Genomic DNA, 8143 nt, shown 5'->3' on the forward strand with positions numbered 1-8143 from the left:
CGAACCCGCCCCGAGGCCACGCCCCTCTCTCCGGTTACTCCGGCCGGGCGGTCGGGCGCGCGGCAGACGCCCCGCTCTCCCCGCGCCGCCGCCCAAGTCCGCCCCGCGGAGCGCGCAGGCGGCCGCCGAGCCCCGAACCCAAAATTAAGGCCTGGTCGGGGCGGGGCGGGGCAGGCTGACGGCCGCCTCCACCAATCGGGGCCGCGCGCCGGGACCCGGAAGCCAATAACCAGAGAGAGGGGCGTGGCCTCGGGGCGGGTTCGGCCTCCGTGCCGGGCGCCGACGGGCTGAGACGGTCCTAGCGCCGGGCGGTTCGCCCTCGGGTGAGAGGGACCCCCACGCACGTGGGCGGCGACACGGGAGCGCCCACGCCCGGACCCCTGCCTTCAGGCCGGCGCCCCCCTCGCCTGACGGCAGCGCTACGAGGCCTACCGTGTGGGCCGGGAGGGGGCGGGCTGGGGGCGCGGGAGATGGGGGAGAATTCTGAGTCTGAGCTCGCCCCTCCTCGGGGTCCGGTGACTTCCCGACCCGGAGAGACCCAGTCGGACGCGGAGAGGACGCATTCGTTCTAATTAATTAGTTATTAAGGATAATAATGGGGATAATCATCATAATAACACCAGCTGGTGTTTAATGAGCGCCGGCTGTGCCAAACGGCCCACGTGGGTTTTCTCACCCAAGCCTGGAGGGAAGCGAAGCGAGTGTCTCCCATTTCACACAGGCCCAGAGAACGGAGCGGGCGTGCCCCGGGGGCTCAGGGAGTCAGGTGCCTGCAACCCCTCCCCACCCTCCCCCAACCGCCCTCCCACGACTGGGTCACCACCCAAGCGGTTTCAAGTTCCCCCAAGCGTTGGGTGCTGTTGTGCCCCCGCGCCCCCAGGGCCCCTCCGGCGGGGGTTGAACACCTGCACTCCAGCCAGAAACCCCACTCCCTCCTGGCTGTTCCAGCCTTTAACTCTGGAGAGCCTCAGGCTCCCCAGATCTGGAATGGGTATAATGCGCATTAAAAGTTATATTCGGGGGGGGGGGGGGGGGGGCGGTGCGTAGCGCCTGGGTCGTTCAGTCCAGTAAGCTTCCTACTTTGGCTCAGGTCAGGATCTCCCCGGTCCTTGGGTTCAAGTTCCCTTCCGCCACTGTGCTGACACCTCGGAGCCTCGAGTCTGATTCGGATTCTGGGTCTTCCTGGAGAGGCAGAGAGAGAAGGAGACACAGAATATTTGAAAAAGACACACACACACACACACACACACACACACACACACACACACACACGGTGCGCGACCAGGGGAGGGGTAGAGAGAGAGGGAGACACAGAATCCAAAGCAGACTCCAGGCTCCGAGCTGTCAGCGTGGAGCCTGACCGGGAGGGGGGGGGGGGGGGGGCTCGAACCCCCCAACCGTGAGATCATGACCTGAGCCAAAGTTGAACTCTTAACTGACTGAGCCACCCAGGTGCCCCTAAAAAATTGTAAGTGATATAAGGGGCCCTGGCTGGCTCAGTTGGTAGAGAGCGTGACTCGATCTCAGGGTCCTGAGTTCCAGTCCCACGCTGGGTGTAGAGATTACTTAAAATAAATAAATACATAAAATATTTTTCAAGGGATATCATTGTTAGCTCTTAATAGTCTCGGAAGGTCTACTCATCACCCCTTCCTCCCCTGTCATTATACAGTACTCTGCACTGGCCCACATCACAACCCTGATATCTGCTTTCCCTCACTCCCCCCCCCCACCCCCGCTGTCGCTGGGTCCCCCACTGAACTCTGATCCCCATGAAGGCAGGGACTGGGTTAGTCACTGTGTTGTCTCCAGGAATGCCCAGCCCATAAGAGGAGCCCAAGAAATATCTGTCCATGGGGCGCCCGGGGGGCTCAGTGGGTTAAGTGACCGACTTCAGCTCAGGTCATGATCTCACAGGTTCGGGAGTTCGAGCCCCGCGTCGGGCTGTGCTGACAGCTCAGGGCCTGGAGCTTCAGATTCTGAGTCTCCCTCTCTCTCTGCCCCTCCCCCTCCCCTGCTTGTTCTCTCTCTCTCTCTCTCTCTCTCTCTCTCTCTCTCTCTCTCTCTTAAAAATAAATAAATAAAAACTTAAAAGAAATATCTGTCCAATGATTGGTGGGCGTGCGAAGGCAGAGATTCAGAAGTGTAGACAGAAACCGGGAAACAGACCGCAACCCACTGACAAACCGGAGGCTCAGGCAGCCCAAGGGGGTCCCAGCCCAGACCACCCACCGCAATACCCACATTTTTATGAAAAGGGGCCTGGAAAGTGGGTGTGGAGGGGGCAATGGGGACTCAAGAGGTAAACTAGCAGGGGGGCGCCTGGGTGGCGCAATCGGTCGAGCGTCCGACTTCAGCCAGGTCACAATCTCGCGGTCCGGGAGTTCGAGCCCCGCGTCGGGCTCTGGGCTGATGGCTCAGAGCCTGGAGCCTGTTTCCGATTCTGTGTCTCCCTCTCTCTCTGCCCCTCCCCCGTTCATGCTCTGTCTCTCTCTGTCCCAAAAATAAATAAACGTTGAAAAAAAAAATTAAAAAAAAAAGAGGTAAACTAGCAGGGAGCGGGGAGATAAGAGGTTGAGGTCACCGATGTGGAGAAGATAAATGATAAGGAGAGACAAGAATCTGAATTCTTTCCTTCGTGTGGGGCAAGCTCCCCTTCTGTTTCTCTGGGGGAGTAAAAGAACACCTGAAGAAACTCCTGCCTCACTCAGCTTTACGGGGCTTGTAAAATACTCACCTCAGCTTTTAAAATATTTGCTAAGGTTTTAAAGGGGCGCCTGGGTGGCTCAGTCGGTTGAGCGTCCGACTTTGGCTCAGGTCATGATCTCACAGTTCCTGGGTTCAGGCCCCGCGTCGGGCTCTGTGCTGACAGCTCGGAGCCTGGAACCTGCTTCGGATTCTGTGTCTCCCTCTCTCTCTCTGCCCCTCCCCCGTTCATGCTCTGTCTCTCCCTGTCTCTCAAAAATGAATAAACGTTAAAAAAAATTTTTTTTAATAAATAAAAATAAATATCTGTTCAGGTTTTATTTAAGTAATCTCTCCCCCCAACCCACCGTGGGGCTCAAACTCATGACCAAGAGTCTCTTGCTCTAAGGACTGAGCCCGCCAGGCCGCCCCCCACCTACATTTTGTATTCACGTTTCTCATCTCCATTCTTCCCACCTCCCCAGGAGATCTCATAGTACCTCTGGCCCATTTTTCCAGGGAAAACAGGCTTTCACAGAAGTCCTTGCCAGAGGGCACACAGCTCACAAGAGGCAGACTCAGGATCCAAACTGGGCCCCGCGTGATCTCCAGCATCTTTGAGTTCTTTTTTTACATTTTTTTTAACGTTTTTATTTTATTTTTTGAGAGGCAGAGACAGAGCGCTAGTTGGGGAGGGGCAGAGAGAGAGGGAGACCCAGAATCCGAAGCAGGCTCCCGGCTCCGAGCTGTCAGCACGGAGCCCGACGCGGGGCTCGAACCCACAGACTGTGAGATCATGACCCGAGCTGAAGTCGGACGCTTCACTGGCTGAGCCACCGGGGCGCCCTGAACATCTTTGAGTCCTTTCTGCACTGGCCCGGGAGGACCCACCTGAAGATACCCTTACCAGCCTCCTGCGTGGGTCAGGAACCCACAGGGATCGTCCCCCAGCAGCCCTGCCGGCAGATGCACCACGGAGGAGGGGGTGGGGGGGTTGGCAGAAGGACAGACAAATGTCTGGCTTTTACTTCCAGGTCCCTGGGGAGCCACGTAGGGTTCCGAGAGGAGGTGGGAGGGTCAGATAAAAAGCTGTACGAGGGCGGGGACTGGGCAGTCTACTCCAAAGTGGGCCTCAGCTCCAGGGGTTGGCAAACCGGTGGAGGGCACACGTGCCTGCCCCCCCATAAGAGTGGGGGTCAGATCTGCCAGGAAGATCAGAGAAGGTCCTGCCCAAGAGGGAGGATGTGAGGGAGAGTGGAATGCCTTGCCCTCAGGATGGGACAGAGACAGACTTGGGGTCAGGAGAGATCCAGACAGGCTTTGATGTCCCCGGAGCACCCCCAGCTGCCCCCCAGCCCCTGCTGGAGATCGGATGTCCCCGTGGCCCCGGTAGGAAGAGGGGTTTGCTTTGATCTTCCCTCAGACCCAGCCCAGGAGGACTGGGAGTAGGGGTGGGGAGAAGAGGGGAGAGGCGGAAGGAAGGGGAGGGAGGGCTCCTAGAACCCAGGGAAACAGCCAGGAACTTCCTTAGATTCCTGGGGTGGCTTGGGGGGCCCAGGCAGCCTCAGGCAATCCCCCGGGCCTCAGTTTCCCTCTTTGTAATGGGCATGACAGCAGCACTGCTGAATAGGGTTAGGGGAGATTAGACAGGTGAGGATTCGGCCCGCAGAACAGGGTTTCCCAGCCCGGGCACTGCTGACACAGGGCACCAGATCATTCTTTGTGGCGCTGGGGGGGGGGGGGGGGGGGGGGCTGTCCTGTGCATCCCAGCACAGGAGCAGACCCCGGCCCCCTCCACGTTGCTACAACCAAAAATGTGTCTAGGCTTTGCCCAATGTCTCCCTCAGTTACCCTGGGTGGCAACCGCTCACTGTACTAGAAAATTCTCTGCAACAGGGGTCTGAAGCTGCATGGACAAAACCAGCAAACGCTTGCAGTCACAATGAGCAGCCCGGCCCGGTTCTGAGGGAGAACATTAGTTATACATTCTTTTAATGTTTATTCATTTGAGAGAGAGAGAGAGAGAGAGAGACAGAGTGTGAGTGGGGGAGGGGCAGAGAGTGAGGGAGACACAGAATCCGAAGCAGGATCCAGGCTCCCAGCTGTCAGCACAGAGCCGGACGTGGGGCTCGAACCCACAAACCTTGAGATCATGACCTGAGCCGAAGTCACAAGGTCAAGGGGCGAAGCCACCCAGGCGCCCCTGAGGGAGAACATTAGTTAAACTCATTAAACCCTTACAAAGACCTCCTGGGGGGGTAGACTCAGTTATCCCACTTCACAGAGAGGCAGACTGAGGCTCAGAGAGTTTGTAAATTGCTCAAGCCACACATGAAGGGCTCAGGGCCACCTCCCGGAGCTTCGGAGGGTCCAGCAGCAGCCGGGGGGGGGGGTGCCCCCTCCTCAGAGGTTTGAGACCCCAGCCCCCACACCCCTTCTTTCCAGCAGCTATGACCTGTGTGTCCTCATCCGTTCTTTGTCCTTCCCAGCAGCCCCCTGTGTTAAATTTGTCCCTAAACAAGCCCGAGGAGGGCTGGGATGTCCTGAGAGAGCGCGAACCGCGTTCTTGATTCTTCTGTGTCTTCCTACGTGCCCCGGAAAAGCAGTCCACGGGCCCCAGACAGCAGCGAGGGCTGTCACAGCATCAGCCAGGGCTGCTTAGACCGTGGTGGCCCCTCGGAATGCCTGACCACGCAGGGCACCCGGCCACGCAGGGGCAGGTGACGGAGCGAAAGCGCCAAGTGGCAGGCTGATGTTTACGTCTTCAGCATGGTGGCGGTGCGATCATTCAACACAAGATGTGGCCTCACGTTGGCACAGAAACATACACGTGTACGTGTGTGTGTGTGTGTGTGTGTGTGTGTGTGTGTGTGTCGTGTCTGGCATTGTGTTTCCCCCCACAAACGCAAATTCGTGGGTGGAAGTCCTAACTCCCCAGGACCTTGGAACGCGAGACCTCATGTGCCCACAGGGTCATCGCAGACATGCTGAGTTCAGATGACGTCACACGGGTATAGGGCAGTAGTGACCCACTGAAAAGGGAAATCCGGACACAGACACACGGGGCGAAGCCAGGTGACAAGGAAGGCAAAGAGATCGGGGTGGCACCTGATTAAGCCAAGGAACACCAAAGATGGCCCGTGACCCCCCCGGAAGCCGGAGGGCCTGTGGCACATTCTCCCTCAGGGCCTCAGAAGCAACCAGCCCTGATCCAGTCCTTGACATTGGACTTCTAGGCCCCAGAAGTGTGAGGCGATACGTTCACAGTAGTTCAAGGCCCCGGTTTGTGGTGCTTTGCTGGTGCAAGTCCTAGAAAACGATCACTCTGTGCGTGTGTGTGTGTGTGTGTGTGTGTGTGTAGGAAAAGTTTTAGCAAGAAGCATAACAAGCTGATAATGGGGAATATGGTGGACGTGCGGCGGCCTTAACTACACAGACTTTACTTCTGTGCAAACGAAACGGATTTCCACGTTATTTGCATCGTAAGATTAATTTCAAAAACAAAGAAGCTTAAGTCATCCTTCATGGATCTTGTATTTCCAGGTCTGCAGGTTGGGATTCTCTTCCTGGCCTCCGACGACACAAATTTCTCCATGAAATGCAGAAATGGAGGCCAGAGAAAGGAACGCACGCAATTTACGACTTTCGGCAGCCGCGGCTGCTGGTTTTCCCGCGAGCTGGGTATTGAGAAGCCTTTATGTTGCTAAGAAAAAGCAAGGGGGCGCGCCTGGCTGGCTCTGGCGGTGGAGCGCGCGCCTCTTGATCCCGAGGTCGTGAGTTCAAGCCCCCATGTTGGGTGTGGAGGCTGCGCAAAAGAAGAAAAAGAAAAAACGATTCGTAGTTTGGGGGCTGAAAGGATCTGCTCTTGAAATGCACGCAGGATGTCAAGTCGAATCGGATAAAGGCTGCTACTCGCAGACGTCGCTTGTTGGGGGGTGTGGGGGCGTGTGGATGGCATGAAATGGACTGAATCCACTGCAGATTGGACCGAAGACGCTTTTGTAATTTTTTCCAGAAAATGTCCGTGCCACGAGATGTTTTGTTTTTGTTTTTGTTTTTTTTCTCGATGCCAAGGAGCTGCCGATTGCCTTCAAAATCGACCTCAAAACACTTCATTGCTGGGGTGCCTGGGTGGCTCAGTCGGTTGAGCGTCCGACTTCAGCTCAGGTCACGATCTCGCGGTCCGTGAGTTCGAGCCCCGCGTCGGGCTCTGGGCTGATGGCTCGGAGCCTGGAGCCTGCTTCCGATTCTGTGTCTCCCTCTCTCCCTGCCCCTCCCCCGTTCATGCTCTGTCTCTCTCTGTCCCAAAAATAAATAAACGTTAAAAAAAAAAAAAACAAACAAACAAACAAAAAAAACCAGTTCATTGCTTTTCGATGGACCAGAAGACCCCCGCCCCGGATTTCCTCAGGTGGTACCTTGGGAGTGGGGAAGACAGTTTCCAAGGCAACGCAGGTCACTCAAGCCCGAGGGGGCGGGGCTTGGAGGGCGCGGCTTCCCCCGCCTTCCAGCGTGGACTTGTCACCTGGACTGTTTCTAGCCGATATAATCCATATAAATGCATATAATCCATTTAAGGTGTGCAATTCCGTAGTTTTTAGTATATTTATAGCTATGCCACCAGCACTGCGGGCTAATCTTAGAACATTTTGATCACGCCGAAGAAACTCCGCGCCCATTAAGCAGTCTCTCCCCACTCATTCCCCAGCCCCAGGCAACCACTCACTTCCCGTCTCTGTGAAGCTGCTTGTCCTGGACATTTCGTATGAATGGAGCCACACACTTGTGGTCTTTTGTGGCTGGCGTCTTTCACAGAGCATCATATTTTCAAAGTTCACCCTTGTCGTGGCGTGAGTCAGCAATTTATTCCTTTTTATGGCTGCTAATAGTCTATTGAACGAAGGGACCACATTTTGTCTATCTGTTTACCCATTGGATGGGACACTTGGGCTGTTTCTACTTCTCGGCTGCTGCGAATCATGCTGCTGTGAACATCCGCGTACACGTTTCTGTGTGGACGGGCGTTTTCGATTCTCTTGGGTGGATCCCTAAGAATGGGGTTTCCGGATCGCGTGGGACCTTCATGTTTATTTAGTGTTTCGAGGCGTTGCCAGGCTGTTTTCCAAGCGCTTGAAATTTTCTGCATTCACTCCTTTGTGTATTCAGCAAGTATGTAGCGAGCAGCCCATAGGGGCACTGCGCTAGGGGTTGGAAGCCTTAAAAACCACCTACCCCTGGGGCGCCTGGGCGGCTCAGTCGGTTGAGCGTCCGACTTCGGCTCAGGTCACGATCTCGCGGTCCGTGAGTTCGAGCCCCGCGTCGGGCTCTGGGCTGATGGCTCAGAGCCTGGAGCCTGTTTCCGATTCTGTGTCTCCCTCTCTCTCTGCCCCTCCCCCGTTCATGCTCTGTCTCTCTCTGTCTCAAAAATAAATAAACGTAAAAAAAAAAAAAAATAAAA

This window comes from Herpailurus yagouaroundi, unplaced genomic scaffold (assembly GCF_014898765.1).
Source record: "Herpailurus yagouaroundi ecotype Mexico unplaced genomic scaffold, PumYag 295, whole genome shotgun sequence".
Classification (NCBI taxonomy): domain Eukaryota; kingdom Metazoa; phylum Chordata; class Mammalia; order Carnivora; family Felidae; genus Herpailurus; species Herpailurus yagouaroundi.